Raw genomic sequence first — 20,374 nt, 5'->3', positions numbered from 1 at the left:
CCTCAGAAAATCAACCCAACAACAAGCCCCAAAACCCCTAACTTCTTTCATTTCCTGCATGTTTTCTATAGGAGTTTGGGGCTGTCAGACCCACAAGTGGATTCTGTCGCTTCATTTATTAAAGTGATGGGTACAAACAGGTTTGATAGTGTTTGTATTCAGCCATTTGAGGGGGTAATGCATGGAAAGCATGAGGATGAAAAGGTAACACCTGCTTCTGCCACACAAGAGGGTCTTTACCTCTGTGCCAGGAAGAATTTTTTGTTGAACATTGTTCAGTCTTTGGGCAGCGACATTCATTGTCTCATGTTGAGCTGCTCTTCTGCAAGCTGCATAATGAAAGTTTGTGCCTCGCTTGGTGATCTGAACTCTGCGTGTAAATTGAAATTGTTCTGTGTTTCCAGGATGGGGGAAGGAGAAAAGCAGTAGAGACTATATATATATATATGTTTATATATATGTTTGGTTTTTTTTGGTGTGTGTGCATATGAGCTGCCTTTTAGGGAATGTTTTGGATATTTTCCTGTTTAATTTCTTTGTATCTCTGAATTGAAATCTCTCTCACTTCTGTTAATTTCAAGTTAATGTGTTTTATGATTGTATTGTGCGTAAGTAGGGCACTGCCCAAAACCTGGCTGGTGTATGTGGAAAGTTACTTCAGTTTAAAGACAAATGATTGCTTTGTAAGTTGCACCTTTGAATATTTGTGCTGCCATATTAATTGTGGTTTTGTCATAGTAATAGGTTTGGTGTGACCAAGTAAGTCTGTCAAGAGCCACCTTACTTGCTATCCACAGCACTTCTAGGATTTAAAGAAAAAATTCAAAGTCATTGGTGGACTTTTTCCTGTCTTACATTCTTTCACAGTGTATGAGAAAGTAACAAATGATGAAACTAATCTAGCAAGTTTTTTTTCTGATTAATTTATGAATCAGGAATTAATAAAATGAATTAATTTTATTTTGTGCCATACCGGTTAGAGATTCAGAACTGAAAACCAGGTGTGAAATTGTAACTCAGACTTTGCTGTGGCAGGGCAGTAATAGTTACTCTGTCACGGGGACTGCACGAAGGTAAGAAGATGAGTAATGAGATAGGTTGGGAAAGATTTCCTTGGGTGAAGTTGACACTGGGGTTAAGTGAGAAGCCAAGAGAAGTGGAAAAAAGAGATGTGCAGGTGGTGTGTGCCTGGGCGAGCAGGGTGGGTAGGAGCTGTGCTGTTACCTTAATAACAACTGAAGTGAAGTGCATTTTGTACTTTCAGGTAGCTCCTTCTGTTTTGTTAGTATGGATGCTCTTCAGACTCCTCTTTCATTCTGACAGAGGTTCTGTTTTCCCCTCAAGTCTCCATGGAGACTTTTGGAGTTGAAGTTAGGAGAGGTTATGTACACACAGCGTTGTCTTGTCATCCATAACTTCTCAGTTCTCTAAACTAATCCCAAGTATTTAAGTGTGTGGTGGCTCGAGTGCAGCCCTGTACGTAAGACAAGACATGCTAGGGAGGAGAAGGCTGTTTGTCCTGGGCAGTGCTCTTCTGCCACGCTCATTTTTTGGTGTCAGGCTTCTGACTGATGCCAAATGCTGGTTGGATTAGTAAACAGCCTTGCAGTTTTTAAATCCAGAGAGCAGCTCTCATGCATATTTCAATTATTTGGCATGGTAACCAGAAAATCAGATAAGGAAATTTCAAAGTGCTGATACTTTGGCTAGTAAGAGAGTGATAAAACAACTTTTTACTTTGGCAAACAGATTGTTTGCAAGATAGAATTTTTAGTTTTGCTGATGATATTGATCACGTACATTAATTACCTGTTAATTCTTTGTTGTTGTGGCCCAGGCTTATGTGCTAAAGTGTTTTTATACAAGGGCCCACAGAAACAATTTTCAATGTATTATGTGTTGTATTTCCTGAATTCTGAGTCATAAGTTTACAATCATTTATTTCAAAAATAAGACACTAAAATACATATTTCTAAAATATGTGCTGTGTATGGATGTATTTTTGAGTAACACCTGAAAATGCTGTTATCCTGAACAAACTAATGGACTGTAGTAATTTTTTCTTTCTTTTGATGGTGCCTGTATCAGGTATTCCAGTAAAATAGATGTAGTTTGTGCAATATGTCTGTGTTTTGAAGAGTTTTTTTTCTCCTCCCCCAATCCTCCCAGTTTACACTGGTTATGTAGAGAAGGAAAGGATAAACCTGAAAGTGTAGGGCATTTTCCTGACATTGTAGAAATAATTTCCTTAATGAATAAAGCAGTTAAACAAGATCTTGCAGGTCCAGTGAAGAGAAATTCAGGCTTGATGATCATGACTGTGGAATTATAAAGCTGGAAGCTTTCACATTACATCAGAAGTAAATGTGGCATGGAATTCCCTGGTTGTCAGTGGATTCATTAACTCAAAAAGGAGAGATTTCACACTGGCTGCTCTTGCTGATGTGTTTGGTTGTAGTTCAGTGGTGGAAGAGTTTTGTACTTAATTTGTCAGGTTAAGGAAGGCAGGGGGCTGGAATTGTGTTGATGCACAGTAATTTTATAGCTGATGGATCACTGCTGAAAGAAGCTCTTGTGCTGCAGTGCTGCCCTGGCAGCTCTCAGCTCTGTGAGCCACTTGAAGGGCGAGTCTAGGAACTGCCCTTGGGCTTTTTGAGCACAACACCGAGGGTTGGTCTTATTCCTACCAGGCAAAGGGTAAAGGAAGTGGAAAGGTGGCTCCTAACCAACTTCCACTTGCCCTCTGGTCCTGTGCTGCTGCTCTGGGGCTCTGGGCCAAGCATACATAATGTGGAAGACGTGCTAGTAAACCACATCACTGAAGATAGAGAATGTATGCAGTCTGCAATTTGCAACAATTTGTACAGAGTGTGGAGGAGGTTGCATTTAATATGTAGCTTAGAAACAAAGTTATGTTACAGACTTGTTTAACTGTGTCAGTATTTTGTAATAATGTGCAGTTTGCATCTCAGTAGTCTTAAAAAAAAAATCATCCAAGTACTTCCAGACATGTTAGTCTGGTGTGACTGACTCTTCATTCATCAGGAGTAGAAATCTTGCCTTTTACCCTCACTAGAAAGTAGTAGCTCCCTTGTCCAATCCCAAAGGCATTGTGCTTTCTAAAGAATGTAGAAGGTATTTCTCAAAGTAAATTCTTTTGTGCTCAGAGAAAGTGTTTAGCTTCTCTGTTTAAATGTTTAAGCTTGACTGTGGAATAGAATAATATTTTAGGATGATTTGTAGTTAACTCAGTTTGTGTCATTTTTGGTTGTTGTGGACTGAGGTGGTTACCAGTGGAGTTTTATTTTCAGTGTATCAGGACCTAATTTTGCCTTTATTCGTGATATAAATTTCTGTCCTTTGAAGCCAATTTTTAAGTGTGTCCTGTCTTTGGCATGCTAAGCTAGAGCATTAGCTGTTCTCCAGAATGTAATTAAATGATTGGAAGTTATTGCTACTAAGGGAAAGAAAACATCTACCGTTCACCCAGAAATAAAACATAACAATTCAAGCCAAATAGGATAAATAGCCCCAGGCTATTCTTTTTTAATGTCTAGGTCAAATGCCTGAGCTTTAATCATGAAACTTGTTGGTATGTATGGAGATATTTACAGATATTTCTGTGTTTTTCTCTTCAGACCTGACTTAGGTTTGAAGGTTTTTTTTTTGCTGTTAGTGAAAACAATAAAACTCCGTGTTGGTATGCATTGGTTTAAATGTATAGCATATTTGTGTAATAACCCAGCTTTTATGGGTTTTTCTTGCTTTTGTGAAATGCTATGTGATGTTAAATATTCTGGTGCTTTTACTCATGCAGAAGAACTCCAGAAGAGCTGCTGAGGTTGAATCTCTTGCAGTTACTGTGCAAATTGGAGTTGGGCCAGTAAAGAAATCCTTGAGGTAGTCCCTCAGAATCCACAAAGCTGCTTAAAAATAAAGCTAATAAGGAGTAATTGCATCACGTCTGAAACAAAGAATGATATAGGTGAGAATTTAAAAAAATTCACAGCTTAAAATTTCTGGGAGTTAAGTCCATTCCTTTTTTTTCTTTTTTGTGAACTGAAAAGAAATGGAAAGTTTCATTTCTTAAGGTAATGTTTGCTTTTAACCTATGGCAACCTTCCTCTACAGTGTGCATTGTCTACTTCAAAGCAGCATTAGATCATTCATTCTTTCATTAATGAATCACTAGAATTATTTGTTCGACAATGAATCACAAAGCAGGTTTGAATGAAACTTATCGAGGAGCGTATTATTAAATTTGCATCACTAATGCTGCAGCATATATTTCATTTGGGTTCACTGACTTCCTGATCCTGTTTTTCCCTGCTGCTCCTTTCCCCCCCACCCTGCTTCATTTTTTCATTCTTTGAAAGGACAGCTGAAATTCAAATTTACTGCCTTTGATAGCTGTTTCATTTTCTTTTCTATTGCTTTGATTGATAATTAGCCAGCCCATCACTTCTGTAGATAAGACTGTCTTGGCTATGAAGTGCATCATTTACTAACAGTATTTCTTATAAGTAAAGTTAGAGGTAGGAATGATTACACTGAAATTACCTGGATAGATGTTCAGGAATGTATAAAATGCAGAATTTTACAGAACAAAATTAGCCAAGAATGTAGATATTATTTTCTGAATCACATTAAAGAAAATATGAGGTGCTAGTGCGTGGAAGCAGTCTACACTTCTGTGTAGTTTGTGGAAGTATATTATTCAAGTTCAGTTATTATTCAGAGTGGTTTCTAATACTGCCTTTTGGGGTTTTTTTTGTATCATAAGTCAGTTTTCGTGTGTGTCAGATTTGAGTTACAGGTGTGTTTTGACTTTCAGTAATCTGTTATCTTCAGGAGCTTTATTCTGTTCTTCACACTTGCAGTAGTGTCCCTGTTGCAGCAGCATCGTGGGTGGCACTAACACCACATCCCATCTGTGAGGAGATAACATTCTGAATGTTTTGGTCCACTCAGTAGACCCCCAAAATACATCTGTCCAGTCAGTTCAGCTTCTCTGGCTGTTTCTGAATGCACTTGATTCTTGAATGAAGAAAATTGGCCAAGCGGAGTAGTGATTGTGGTGGGGGTGACCTGGAAGTTCATAACATGCTGAGTTCCTCATTTGTCCTGCTTCATTTTGTGTGGTTCATAATGCCCTGGGTACTTGGCATGAGGATGTTCTTGGTGGAGTTGTGGGGATTTAGTGCTGAGGACACATTCAGAAGAACTGCACAATCTTTATTTGCTTTGGTATTTGGTTGAGTTTGTTCTAGATTTTGTGTGATTGTTTGGTGGTTTTTCCTTTTCAGAAGAGGAAAAACTTTAAAAGTCAAAATAACAGAAGACTCAGCACAATGTAGAATTTATGGATGAACAAAAAGCCAAGTGTATATGTATTATATTGATAGACATTCAGTTTTGGTTTACTGTGTGGCAGTATTTGAGCTTGTGTCTGAACAGGAGTGTTTTTCCCTGAAAATGTGTGAGCTGAACAATGTGCAGTCAGATTGTGTACCTTTCCCCCGTGTTCATACCCTCATTTTGTTTCTCCATGCACTCGTCAGGATGTACAGGATGCAGCCCTGGAGATGTAGAGCTGTTTCTTAGTAGGTGTGAGGTTTGAGTTTGCTCTTGCTAGGCAGTGTCAAGGAGCACAGCAGCAGCCTCTGCTGCCCTCTCCTGCTGTGCTTTCTGGCTTGTGTGCTTGGAACAGCCAGTGACTCTCAGGATGGAGCCAGGACAAAATGGGTTTCAGCTTTGGAAACTGATAGGGTGGAGAGTTCCCTGCAGCCTGATGCTCTTCTACGGAACAGAAATATTTATAGCTTAATACAGGTTCTCCAATCTCCTCCTCAGTGTTAATTATGAGTTGGGGAGAAAGTCCTCAAACACATTACTTAAATTATCATGAAGGTAAATAAAACCCATGTGAAATTCTCAGGGTAGTTGTCCTGGTGATGTAGTTTCTGACACTTAAAGTAGACTAATCTTGCATGTTCAGGGACTTGTAATATTTCTTTGTGCCCATGGGTCACAGGTATTAAAAAGCTGTCTTAAATATATTAGTGGTACAAGAGAAAAAGATACTGAGTGTATAAATTTGTAATTTGGATGATCGAGGCAATGTTTGACCAGATGCAGGCTGGATTAACAGTTTACTTTCCTTTTAAAAAACAATAATCTGTCATTTCATGTTTGCATATCTGGATATGCACTAATAAGGGAATAAGGAAAAATTTATTTATTGAAAGGTTTGAAAACAAAAATTCCATGTAAAAATATATAAGATATGAAAACCTCTCTGGTAATGCCTTCTCTAGGAATTCATTTGTCTGAGGATAGTTGGTGGGTGTACTAAGGAAGGGATTAAAAGTGTCATGGAATAAGAGCCATGTGGGATTTTGTATGTATGCCATTAAATGGTTTGACAGTATTTTAAGGGCTCCTGTTTTGGATAACATAGAAACACAGTTTGGAGAGAGTGCTTGAAAAGTCATTTAACTCAGCATTGTATATAATAATATATGGACTGAAAACAACTGGGACTTGGATGACATTGCACAGGACAAAGAGTACTTAAAGTGCAGAGCTCTGTGGTGGAAGTAGTGTTTACTTCAGAAAGCATGGGCTGCCAGTTTGATAAATAAAGTTTAACTGGTGTAAATTGCTGTTATATAAGTCTCCTTATGTGAAGGTATTACTGGAATTGAATTGTGTAGTGAAACCTTTCTAAGTATCTGAATCTGAGATGGTGAGTATCTGTTTGGTCCTTTTTGTGCCTTTGTCCTAGCCAGCTATATTACAATATGTTTTATTTTTCCAGCATACTTTTGGCTTTCAAGTTCTGGTACAAGAGGCTGCAGCACACTTTGCTAATTCAGAAAGCATGTGTCCTATGTGGAAATTGGTCTGACAATCCTGAAAATAAAAATACCTTGTAAGTTGTTATCTCTCCTCTGGGGAACATTGTAGGTGCATTTGTGATGTTATCAGTGGCTGTTGGCAGGTGCTTGACTGAGATCACAGGATCATGTTCTTCCCACAGCCAGACAAGTTTGTTTTCCTCTGTGCCGCAGGTGATGAGGACTCCTCCAAAGGATTTGGGAAATCTGAACATTCTACAGTAGGTGTTGAGTCATTAGTTGGGTGTCTAGTGCACACTGATTGACACTAATTTTCTGAGTCTGGTTTGGGTCAAAACTCATTCCAGAAGAAAAAAAGTTTTGATGTTTTAGAAGTAAAGCTGGGTAAAGTCATGTTTAACTCGAGGTGCTTTGCTGAACAGTTTGATGGTGCCTGTTGCTCAGTGTGCCGTGTCCAGTTCTGGACTCCTCAGGACAAGAGACACAGAGCTCCTGGAGCAGGACAAGGGGAGGGTGACAAAGCTTATTAAGGGGCTGGAGCATCTCTCCAGTGAGGAGAGGCTGAGGGAGCTGGGTCTGTTCAGCCTGGAGGACAGACACTGAGGGGGCACCCATCAATGTCTGTCAGTGTCTGCAGGGAGGGCCTGAGCATGGACCAGGCTCTGCTCGGCGCTTCTGGGCAATGGGACAAGAGGCAAGGGCAGAAACTGATGCACAGGAAGGTCCGTATGAACATGAGGAAGAACTTCACTGTGCAGTGACCAAGCACTGGGACAGATTGCCCAGAGGGGTTTTGGAATTTCCCGCACTGGAGATGTTCCAGAGCCATCTGGACTCAATCCTGTGCCATGTGCTCTGGAACGCCCCTGCTCAAGCAGGGAGGTTGGACCAGGTGATCAGCTGTGGTCCCTTCCAGCCTGCCCCATCCTGTGATTCTGTGACAGCATTTGGTAGGTTTAGGACAACTCTGAAACTGAAAAAAATCCCCACTGAATTAAAGTTATAATGTGTGAGGAAAGATATCTTGGAATAGTTCAATGTGGCACTTGCAGCATGCACTGGAATTCTTGCCTCTTTATAATTGTGTTGATCTGGAAGGATACATTTAAGAGCAGTTGGAAGTAATTTAGCAACTTTGTGCTCAGACTGTACTACACATGCAAATCCCACAGGATTTCAAAGTTTGTAGGGCTTTTGTACTTCAGTATCCTTTTGCTTGTGATGGCAGAGCTGGATAATAGCTCAGTACTTGACTTTGGAGGTTGCATATTAAAACCAGTGGTGCCTGTAGCCCCTGGAGGTCTTCAGTGATAACCTTCTAAAGCAGGAAGCTGTGAAACAGTGCCATGCTGGTTTGGACTGATTTTGATTTTAGTGTTCTGAAAAACAGAAGAGCTACTTCTGATTGAGGATTTCTAGTGGAGTTTCAGTTTTGTGATAGAGCTCTGAATAAAAGCAGTTGAATACCCTCGAATGTATGTGGTTCTGGGAAACGATTTAATATTTCTGTGGAGTGTTATGGTTGTCGTATGTGCTGAATGCAGTTAATTGCAATCATTGTTGACTTGTACACTTAGACACTCAGCAATGACCTAAAGATGAGCTGGAAGGTGTGCTGGAGCCACAGCCAGTAGTGGGATTGGACATGGTAGTTTGTCTGCAGACATGTATGCTATTTTTTCTTTTTTGTTTGTAGATAGGATAATTTTAATAGTAACACACAGTTCTTCACCATTTTGTAATATGTGCATATGGGTTAGATACAAAAGTGAAGCAATCCTTGCTTTTCCTAGTCATTAATCACTTATAGTGCTCTTGTGGTTTTTTTCAGCATATTTGGATTAACAGCTTAGAGTTTAAGTCAATGCTCTTTATATACAGGTGATTCCCGTTTCTGGAAGAGTTTTATGATAAGTTTTTCCACAGTTGAACTCCTGTCCAGTGATTTTCCTTTGAAACAGTTGCAATTTTCATTTAGGGACATAAGAGTGGAGTCTTGGCTTTGGTTTCTTTCCTAGACTAGCTTCCCCCCACCCCCTGTTAAAATTTTTTTTTTAAGTGTTCTCTCTAGTGACTGTGGCTTGTCACTGATAGATAGGCAGCTCTCCCAAATTAAATATTTAAACTTTAGTCATGTTTAGTCATGTAAAGCAGATATTGCTGGAGTGTGCCAGAAGGAAAGGACTTACTCTGATACATCTGGTTCTGTTTCAGTATTGAAATTCTTGTAGGGTTCAAAAAGAAGAACAAAAGGTAACAGAGAACACCAGTACAGAACAGTTGTCCCTGGTTGTAACTCTTTGTCCTTTGTTCCAGAGGGGTAAAAATCCTTTTGGGCAGAGTTGATAAAATATTTTTATAGAGTTAGTGTAGAAGGAGGCTTTCCTCAGGCTTTCAATAATATATATATTTTTAATAATACATTTTTCACTTTAAGTTCCACAGAATTTGTAGTTTTGTATCTGAATGTGGCTCACATGAATTTGAACACGCCACTTACACTTGCAAACTTGAGAGAGGAGAATATTTTCCCTGTGCAGGCTCTGTAGATGGAACATTCATGCTCCATGCATGGAGAATGAGAAAACACATGGACACATTAGCTGGAATGCATCTGGCACGGCTCTTCCTTGGGGAGATGGAGTGTTCCATAGCTGTGAGTTGTTTTCTTTCCAGAGTGGCAGAAAGTTGTTCCGTATTTGTTCTTTTTCCAAGATGTTCTGGCTTCCCAAATTCTTCTTTTGCGACTTGAGAACTGACTCCATCTTGTACTCCACATGTGTTGTATCCCTCTTACAACAGAGATGGAAAGGTCAAGGTACTCCACCATTCATCTTTCATCAAAACAAAAGTGGTTAAGATCTTTACCTTGGAAGATTTTCTCCTTGAAAGGGCATTGAAGGGCCTGTGGATGTCTCAAGCTGACATCACCTGAAGTCAGAGCCTTTAGCAGTGACTTTAGAGGCAGGCAGGTTTTTGTCAGCCAGCTCCTTGGGTGCTGCTATCCTAGCAACTCCGTTTTTGAGGATATTCTCTCTCCATCTACATGATGAATTTGACAACTGTTCAGCATTGGGTTATTCAGTAAAAGAAATCCAGAAAGACAAAGTTAATGTACACTCACAGTGCTCTGTTCTCAAGTGTTGGGGGGCACGGCTGCTTGTGGCAGGGACATGGAACTAAGAAGCCAGAATTGTGACAGTAGCAGTTGTCCTCATTCCCTGTGAGTTCTAGATATGCCTCCACAAGACTTGTGTTCCTTTTCTGTGGCTATAGACCAGTGCACATTTGTAAAATACACTTTCACAAAGCAAAATAGTAAAAATTTACTTGAAGCAGGTTTATCTTTACTTTTGCGATGGGAATTCCCCACTTTCATGGAATTAGTATCTCAGAACCTTTCCAGTGGTCAGTGTCTGTCAGAACCATTATTTTATATTTGATGAAACTTGCTTAAATGAACAGAGGAAACTACTGAGGGAGGAGTCCCTTGGTGTGGAAGTGGAGCCATGCTTTGTGGTAAGTTCTTTTATCTGCCTGCAGCCTGGGTGTCATTGTCTGCAAAGGAAATCTGATAAACCTCCTGAATCTTCTGTGGTGGGTTGACCCTGGCCGTTGGCTCATTCCTCTACAGCAATCCTGGGGAGACACTCAAAAGGGGAGAAGTGAGGAAAAGCTTTGTGAGAAACAAAGAAGGCCTTGATGCTGCGCAAGCACTGCTGAGTGGCAGCTCAAAGTTTGGTTTATTATCAGCACTGCTGCAGTCACCTGTAGAAAGACAGCACCATTCAGGCTGCTTTGAAGGAAATTCACTTCTCTGCAACTATACCCTGGACATTCTTCATGCTCATGGAGTAAGTGGGGAATACCTGTTTTTTAAGCAAGTGAATACTTGCTTCAATCCTTCTTCTCAGCTAAACCCCCCAGGTTCAGAAGCATTTGCAGCACGAGGCTGATTTCAGCAAAGGCATTTGTTCCTTTGCCTCAGTGCAGTTGGGCTGTCAGATTATTTCACGCTGCTTTCTTGAAGTGACCAAGCTGTTCCTCTTTGACTTCCTGCCCACTGAAACCAGACAGAAATGCTGCTTCTTCCAAGTTGTCTCCAGGGCATTTCTTCAGGAGTTGTTAAGAGACCTAGATGATACTGCTCTGTGAAGTTTGCTGTTGTGCAAAAGCTTGAACACTGTACCAGTGCAAGTTGTGGAGGAACTGGATGTATTCTTGATTCCTGAGTGAGGAGAGGTCTATTTCCTATAAAACTGATAGCAGTCTGTAAGTTTGGTTCTGTGATTGCATACTCAGCTAACCACTATGGTAAATCAGAATGTCCTCCTTCTAAAATAGATGACCCATTTATCCTCTGTGACTCATTGCACCAAATGTTACCTCAGATGACTTGAAGTATCTGGAATCGTTCTGAGTCCTTCTGGCAAGCATTCCTTTGGTGAGTGGGTCAACATTGTTCAGATTTGTTGTAGTAATACTGTTCGGCACTTGAACTTCCCTGAATCCTCCAAAGAAGTGACATCAGATGTGTTCGTGACAGTTGGAAGCTCATTTCCAGTGATGTTGTGCAAGGTCTGTGTCGTGGTTGGAAGAGACATTTTGCATCAATGCTGTGGGGCTGTGCACTCTTGGAAATGGGTGGGCAACCTCACTGCCTAATTCCAGATTGGCAGGTAACATAATGCAGTCATTTCTCTTTTAATAAGAAAACTGGGGCTTGGGATAGGTACATGGACATTCACTTGCCAGCAATGTACCCAAGTGAAACTTCAAACTCTCATGTTTAAATTTGAGATGTCTGGTTCCTAAACCATGAGCAGCAGATTCGAATTAAAATGTAGAAAGTGAGGTATCAATCTGTTTTTCTTCCTACAGCAACTGGAGGCTCTTCTGCTCCTTAATGAGTTTGCAAGCAAACGTTCTTGGTTATGCTCCCAATTACATCAGGGTGTCTGGCCATATTTATGTTCTGGTCCCACTGTTGCAAATCTTTCTAGCCCTAGGAAAGCGTGTGTATGGCGCTGGTTATCCATTTCTCTTTATATAGGTGAGAAAATGTTGATATTTGGACCTTCTGCTATTTTTGTTTTGTGTGAAGGAGTAGAGAAAATTCAAGGCCTTGCTTACCCTTATGGGCTTTCATGTGTATTTACGTGCCTTATTTTTCAAGACTGGTTGAATGCATTTCTTGCTGTATGTTAGAATGTTCTCAGACTCAGCTGACAAGATATTCAGCACTGTATGAACACCGCTTAGGTTCTGGTTCTTGATCAGTGATCTTCCTGTAGAGTTATTCCATCTTTGTTGTTTCCTGATGTTATGTGTGGAATGTAGAAGACTGTTTCAGTCCCAGTAGTTTGCCTTATTGTGTGTCAAGTAACTGAATTGTGAGGCTTTCTGTGAGTTAGAATTCATATTAGGTCATTTAATTTACATTCTGGTAGGAATTCAGAGGCATGTAAGAGTGTTCCTGGCTGATGTTTTCTTCAAAACTACTGGATAACCAGGAATGTTATTGGAGAATCACCATGTAGTGCCTGTCATAACACTGAATTCTTCTGCATCTTCTGTATGTGGTTTACATAAGAAAACCACAAAACTAAAAAGAGTTATATGTTAAAGAAGCTGTGTTATTTGGCCACAGTTGAGAGCAGGTTATGGCAAGAATGGTTTTCTGTATAATACTAATTAATAGAAATAGCTTCTGTAAGAGTTTATCTGCATGGGGACACAGAGGCTTACGCCCTTAGTGGAGATATTGCAGTTGGATGTAAGTAGCTGTAGTGCTGTGATTTTTGGTGTTCAATAATTAATCTTTCACTGAGAATAAAATGGGGATGTCCCTGTTTTGACAGGTCATCTGTCTTTGGCTAGAAGTTTTGTGATACTATGATGGAAAGTATTTTATAAGTTCAAACATTAATTTTGTTCTGACATCTGGCACAAGGAAAATGTCATTTGAGAGCAGCTGTTAGGCTGAAGAAAAACTAGTAGTCAAAAACTTGAAAATTAAAGTGTCTCTTTAAGTATGATGGTCCAAGATAATGATGTATTTAGTAAGCAAAAACAAAAAAAGTGGGAGTGATTAGCTATTAGCTTCTGTCTCTGAGAGTCACCTATGACAGATGAGCCTATTTTATTATTATGGACACTTTTTCTTACACCTCATGATGTGGCCACTGCTGGATCATACCCAGTTTTCTGCCCAGAGGTTCAGGGCTGCATCTGCACTTGGTGTGGGATAGGTATTTTACATCACACTACACCGTGGCAGCTGTCTGTGAGGTTTGGAAATAAAGCTTTGTTTTATAGGAACTGTAGTAGATCATACAGATGCTGATCCTTTATATAAAGTTACCAAAAGTAAAATGTTTTGGACCTGAAGCTGATATGATTATGTTTCTGTAACAAAAACCAAATTCAGTAACCACTGTTGGATCTGTTTGTACATGTGCTGGTGCAATTTACCTAAAAGGATCCCACCTATTAAAGTTTGTAAGGTCAAGCTAATCTGGGGAAAACGAAAGCTGAGGGATGTTATAGTTCCTTCCTACTTATAAGTACCTAAGCACTGCATATTAAATCTGAACCTTACATTTTTGCTTCTGTTACTTTCTAGATTTAAAATAGTGCCTTCTTGCATTCCTTCCCCTTGATTCTCCTTGAAAATCATAGAATCCTAGAATGGTTTGAACTGGAAGAGACCTTAAAGGTTGTCTATTTCCCATAGCACCACCATAGATAGGGACACCTTCCACTAGAGCAGGTTTCTCAAAGTCCCATCCAGCCTGGCATGAACACTTCCAAGAATGAGCCTCCACAGCTTCTCTGGGTAACCTGTTTTCACCATCCTCACAGGAAAGAATTTCTTCCCAATATCTAATCTGAACATGCTCTCTTTCAGCTAAAGGCCATTCCCCCTTGTCCTGTCACTACATGCCCTTGGAAAAGGTCCCTCTCCAGCTCTCTTGTAGCCCCCTGGGGTTCTGAAGGTGCTGCAAGGTCTCCCTGGAGCCTTCTCTTCTCCAGGCTGACCAGCCCCAACTCTGTCTCCATGGGAGAGGTGCTCCAGCCCTTGGAGCACCTTTGTGGCCACTGGACTCACCCCAACAGGTCCATGTCCTTATGCTGAGAGCCCCAGAGCTGGATGCTGTGTTCCAGCTGGGATCTGAGGAGAGCAGAAGAGAGGAGCAGATTCACCCTGTCACCTGCTGTCCACTCTCCTTTTGATGCAGCCCAGGACACTTTGGCTCTCTGTGCTGCAAGTGCCCATTGCTGGGTCATGCTGAGCTTCCCATCAACCAGCATTCCCAAGTCCTCTCTCCTCAGGGCTGCTCTCAGTCCATTCTCTGCTCTGTGCTTGTGGTTGGAATTGTATGTGTTCTGTTTAAAACAGGAAAAAAGATGTCTGCTGTGTAGCAAAGATTAGTCTTTATTTTCAAAAATAGAGTCCAGATCTTCTGTTGCAAATATGTGAACTTGGCATAGCTAGAGCTGTCTTCTGGTGCTGTGCTTGCTTTTCCTCATGGGATGGAAAAATCTTGCCAGAATCATCCTTTTGTCTCAAAACTGTCCTCTCTGCTCACTTCTCATGGGTCTGTGTGTTGGTGAGCCCTAGGTTGAAATGCAGATATCAGCCAGCTCTGGGAAGTGCTTTGCTTACTCTTTTGCAACATTGCATTCCCTGTTAATTAGATAGATCCGACTCTCTGGTGCCTTTGAAACAAGTCAACGCTTGAGAAGACACATTTGGTCTTGTGCAGTGACAGTTTTTCTCATCAGCAGAATTTTCAGGTGATAGTTCACACTGGTAGTCTAATTTTGTCTGTTTTCAGAGGGAGAATGTGGTAGATTGCAAGAAGAATGTGATTCTTCTTGCAATCTCACTATTTACTTGAAGTCCTTCTGAAAGGGTCTGAATGATGTTATACAAACTGTTATAATTTTTCAAGCAAAATATATTTGTGTTCTACTTAGTGCTTGTTAACAGGGAAAGTGTGTAATTTCACATAGCTTTTTGAGAACCCATTTGCTTGTTATTCCCTCCACTTTTTATTTTGAGCTACAATAGGCATGAAGAGCTTATCTTTCCTTTCAGAATGATCTTTCCAATAAATTTTTATGAGACCTTTCATTTCAGAGCTCTTTATTTTTGACTGAATTCGAACTCTGTGACCTTCTTCCTTAAATGCAACAACTTGTTCAGACTGCTGGATAAAAATGTGAGCTTCAGGGGAACTCTCATTGTTTGCCTCTAGAAAACTGTCTTTGTCCAAGAGTTTACACATCTTTTACAATACAAGATCCAACCCCAAACTTGGTGTATGCTTTTTCCACTCTGTACTCCCAACTACTACTAATTGACTCTCCCAAAGAGACCAGATCTAATATTTTTCTGTTAGCATATGCATAACTTTTGGAAGAACTTGTTGAACTTGAGACCCTGTCTCTGTAAAATAATTTTTCCTTACTCTAATCTTAGAATAAGCAGTAGAAAATTCAGTGTGATGATGGGTTGAACTGAACAGCAACTGAGTGATGTATTTCAGGTTTGTATTCCTGCTTTATTATAGATGTGTTAGTGGCTGAGAGCTGAAGGGAGTGGGGAGAAGCTGTGGACTGACCCAGTGTGCACTACAGAAACCTCATTTCCTTAGGAAGCAGCTGGGGGAGGGTGAAGAGATCCTGTTGGAGCAGAAGAGCTCAGGGTCAGGAGAGGAGTTTTTGGGAAGGAGGTAGACCCAGCAGCAGAACTGTGCAAGTATTCAAAGCCTACAGTGCAATAGCACTGGTGCTGCACGCCAGGCTGCTGCAGAGCATTGCTACAGGGGCAGGAAAAATTCATCAGGGCCCCAGATTGAGATTCTGGGAGGGATCAAGACCTTTGGGAATTCAGGAATCAGTAGCGTGGTGCTCATGGTGTGACTTTTTCTTCCTCCCTTCATCCTTTTTTTTTTTTTTTTTTTTTTTGCGTGTGTAGTTTTTATTACTTTGATTTTGGACTTTGCTCTTTTCCCCCACCCCAGGCATTTAATTCTTATTGAGCACTTTTTAAAATGCAAATGGAAAATGGAAGCACAATATTAGGAAGCTTCTTCAGGCTTTTTGTAGAGAATTTAGTCTGCAACTTTCCTATATTCTGTAGTCCCTGAAAGGGCTTATTAACATTTTAATTTCCTGATCAGATAGATGGGTATTCCAAATGAATAATTTGTTATGGTACTGTAGATGGCACTTGAAATAAAATTACTTTGAGCATCATTTAATTTTTCACTCTGTCATGTGACTCTCATTTTCCCCCAGGATGTCATAAGAAGGATCTCTTGTTTATCAGTGTGCACACAAGTGTCAGTGAGGAGGATTTCAAAAAACCCTAAACCATATTATTAACATTTTCAATAGAGCACAGTAGCATATTTTCATATTCAGTGGAATGTTGCCAGAAGTTTGTTTAGTACTGTAATCTGTATTGTGCCTTGCATAGATCTAATTATGACTTTTTCTGGCTAGCACCAAACATGATTAGACACTTCCAGAAGTTATTTTGTGTATCTGAACAAATAGTGTACAGTCAGTAGAATGATAAATGTGGGATTCCTACCCCATGGCCCCAGATTATCTCTGTATGCTCTGCTCCTTGGAGAAAAAATTACTTAATAGGAAAAAAACCCAAACCATAGTAGAAGATAAAACATGACTGTACTTAAATAGTAAACCAAGTTTTCAACATCTTTAGGGTCTGTTTTAAGTGTTGCATTTAGACCTGAATCTTCACATTCAGGGATCCTGTAAATAAATACTGATACAGAAGAACTGCTGCACATAGTTTTCTTTACCTATTATAGTCCTATGAAGTAAATTAGAAAAATAAGTTTTAGCACATGAACAGACTTCTTTAAGAGAAAATGTAGAAAGCCTTTTCATGGTGTTTCTTTGCTGAATTTTAGAGTATGAATAACTTTCTTTTATACTCCACAAAATCAGATTACAGTAAGAGCTACTTACATCTCTGGAGTGTAAATATCTGAAATCTGATTTTAACCTTGCCATCTGTGTTTGGTTAAAAAAAACAACCATACAAAAAATAAAAGAAGGTATAAGAAAATATTTGCACAGGCTGGTTTTTTTTTTTTGATGTATTCAAATTTTTGTATGCTGAAATGGGTGCTGATTAAAATGTGGAAATAATATTGAAAATGTAAAATTGTTTTGGTAAAATGAGAATCTTACAGTTATGTTCAGGAAATTTCAAAGTGGAGCTTTTTTTAAAAATAATTTGGTATATCAGTTAAAATAATTCCAAAACATGGTTGTAGAAGGAAGATAACTTATTGAAAACAGTAATCATATTTAGTAAATAGGACAGGGTTATTTTTAAAGCTGTGCAAGTAAATGTAATTTGTTAGAGCTGAGAAGCTGCCTGAATTTTTTTTTAAACATTTAAGACATTGATTCAGAGTACAAAGCTGAGTATGGTTTTGGTATCCTGATTTTTCTACCTTCTTTGAAAATAAATAACAAATATTTTCTCCAAGACAGTTGGGAAGTCTTTTTCAGTTTGGTGTGTTCAAAAGACTGCTTGTTTAATATAAAGTGTTTATTTGAAGTCTGATCTTCTCTTCCTATGCAGAAGCTGGCAAAAGTGATTTGTTTGCAAACAAGAAGGGGAGTTGTTGATGAGCAGGAAACTTTCTCCCTGCAACCTGCCCAAGCTTTTTTCCAATTTCTTGAATATTATGCCAACTGTTGGGTCGGGAGTTACTTGAAAATTATTTAACATTCATTGTTGTTTTCTTGTCAGTTATTTTTAGAAAGGCTTTTGCAAAAGCACTTTACTGTCCACCCAAGAAAAATACAGTGTTTGTGCAGGAGTGTTTTACATCCCAAACTCCTGTCTGGAAGGAAGAGTCCTGAGGTGCAGCTGTTCCAGCCAAGCATTCATTGTATCAATAGCATATCTAGATAAAATACTGTGGGAGCTGGAATCCTGCTGAAAGGTGGGGGGTGATGCTATGAAAATGGGTCTTCATGAGCAGCTGGCACTTCCACAGGTGAAGGCCAGAAAAGCTTTTCAAAGGACAGCTCGTGCCTGTGCAGAGTTCCCACTCAGGCTCTTAAAGAGGAGAGATGCAACGGCAGCAAAGTCAGGTCACTTTTTACAGAACTCTGCCAAGTGCCAGTGAGTTCATTGCCACTGGTCACTGAGGTTTTGTTCTCAGAAGTGACTTCCAGCATGCGGCAGCACTTTGCAGGACAGTTTTCCAAGGACAGTACTGGGTTTGTGGCATTTGGCACGTTTCATCAGAAGGGTTGGGAGCTGGGGGAGGCTTGGCTGACCAAAGCCCTGGTGCAGCCCCAGGCAGGGCTGCTGGGCTCTCTCAGCTGAGCAGCACCACAGGGACACAACAGGCCTCTGACCTGTCCTCATGGTGGTAACATCCCTATTCATTCCCTCTTCTTCCCCCTCATTCTGCTTCCCTCTTCTCCATTTCCTTCCTCTTCTGCTTTTTATGATAATTATCTGCTTTCATTTAAATTGGCACTGGTACAACTTCAGTGGATGGAGTTCATCCCTAAATGTGAATTTCCCCTGGAAGATCTATTTTAGAGTACCAGTGGCTAACCTCCCTTCAGTAGAAACACCGACTGATTTAGTGGAATGAGATATGGCATGTTTTGCCATATTCCCACTTTACCTTAATTAAAATACAAGCTAGAATGTTTTCCCTCCTTTATTTACAAAGCATAGAAATGGTTTCTGATAGCCAGGAGCAAGGGAAATGTTGGCCTGCCTAGAATATCTGTTACAATAGTAGGGAGGATGATCCTGCAAGTAAGGTGCCAGCCCATGATTCGGGTGTTAATGATTGACCCTATTTCTTGTACATCCCTTTCTTTGTGCTCTGCAAATTTAGAAGTACAAAAATCAAATAAATGCCAAGACAATTCAGGAGTTTGGACCATCCCAAGTATTTCAGATAGTCCTGACTGCAATGCCAGTACATTTGGGGGAAGACTGAAATGCTAATTTTTTTTTTCCCTGCTAAGTTCAACAAATTTTTCCTGTTCACAAAGAAAAGGGCCTGAGGGTTGCTTTATCCCATTATTTGCTGTATCCTTGATGATACTGCCAGCCTCCAGAATGGCTGTTCTTCAGATTCCCAGGATTGTTGGGTTGTTGTGTGCATCTCTTTGACCTGGTTCAGATGAACTGACTCTGAGCTGTGCCAGTTGTACAAAGAGTGTCCTTGGTCATGGTGGGAAGCCTGTTTTCATTTCTAAACATGCCAGCATTTTGTCTAACCTTTTGTGGCCATAGGCTGCAATAAAGTCTTTACTCTCCTGAATAAATCAGAATTAAATGCTCTTCATGTAAACTTCATGCCCAGGCTACTTCTGGCTTTAAGATGCACACAACCTGTGATGTGCTGGTGGGGGTTGGACAGATTTTTTCAGAACTTAATGCATTTTAGGCCTATCAAAGAAACATTTTTCTTTCTAGGTGTTTAATATTAGCTCTCCTTTGGCTTCTTGTTCCCTTTTGTTTCAGCACTGACTTCTGTATAGGGACTGAGTTAAAATGGGGATATCTTCTGTAGTAATTTGTGTCTTCTGGCATCCAGATTTCTGTAGTGATGTTTCTAAAGGTACAGGTAGGCTTCGGGTACATTTGTGTTCCCAAGATAGATCATGAGTTGTCTTCATGCTTCCATGAAAAGCATTCCCAAAACACCTGCAGGTGACGAGAATCCTGAATAGTTTAAAACTCCTGCAAGGTTCAAGTTAAGAACCTTGCTAGAAAAAGAATTTTACTTCAGAGCGGATTTTAGCGATGTCTTTAGCACTGAGTCCTGTTTTGAGAAGGATCAGAGGTTCTGTGCTCTGCCACCTGCCTGGGCATCATTCACACTGACACAGTGTTCCTAACTCTGAACATGTAAAGTTGTACTTCTGAGTACTTGAAATTATTTCTTACCTTTAAATTACCTTTACATCTACAATGATAATTTTAAACTATTTTCCATGGCATAACCACTGATGGTCTTTGTGATCTGTTGTGTGTTCCTTCTTCAGGCCTGAAAATCACACCTTTTTAACAGATCACCAAAGTGCTTCCATTCAAAGCTTTGCCTGTTAACAATGCTTAGTGCTCAGATGCATTTTTATCAGGGGTTTGTGAGTGAAAAGACAGAGTGTATCACAGTCCTCATTAATTTGGAATGTAAGTTACATGAACAGCTTGCTTCTGGAATTTCAAGGGCAAGCAAGAGATGGCATGTGACCTTTCATGGGGAAAGATTTATATAAGAAGGGAGTTTAGGGGACTAGGGTTCAGGAACCAGCAAATTGTGCCAGAATTTTAATGTGTTGCATGTTTGTACTGTTTAAAGAAAAAGATGGGAAAAGGAGAAGGAGAAAGAGGGCAGATCAGAAGAAGTTAGCTGGGAAGAAAAGTTGCTTGTCCCTTAGTAGCTTATGGTATAGGCTGCTTGTTCAGAATTCTTACA

General features: G+C 40.0%; 1 protein-coding gene and 1 long non-coding RNA gene across 11 annotated transcripts in view; one reads left to right on the top strand and one right to left on the bottom strand.

Annotated features, from left to right (window-relative positions):
- Window positions 1-20,374, top strand: part of SBF2 (SET binding factor 2) — a 230,524-nt gene that overhangs the window by 18,827 nt on the left and 191,323 nt on the right. The gene's annotated exons all lie outside the window — the stretch shown is intronic.
- LOC135303555 (uncharacterized) lies at window positions 9,250-10,108 on the bottom strand. Its single transcript, XR_010365023.1, has 3 exons — window positions 9,985-10,108; window positions 9,729-9,902; window positions 9,250-9,652 (listed from the first exon to the last, which is right to left on the bottom strand). It is a non-coding gene; the product is annotated as an uncharacterized LOC135303555 (long non-coding RNA).

The sequence above is a fragment of the Passer domesticus genome, chromosome 6, assembly GCF_036417665.1.
Source record: "Passer domesticus isolate bPasDom1 chromosome 6, bPasDom1.hap1, whole genome shotgun sequence".
Classification (NCBI taxonomy): domain Eukaryota; kingdom Metazoa; phylum Chordata; class Aves; order Passeriformes; family Passeridae; genus Passer; species Passer domesticus.
The sequence above is the reverse complement of the archived record's forward strand: the minus strand, read 5'-3'. Positions and strand labels throughout refer to the sequence as shown.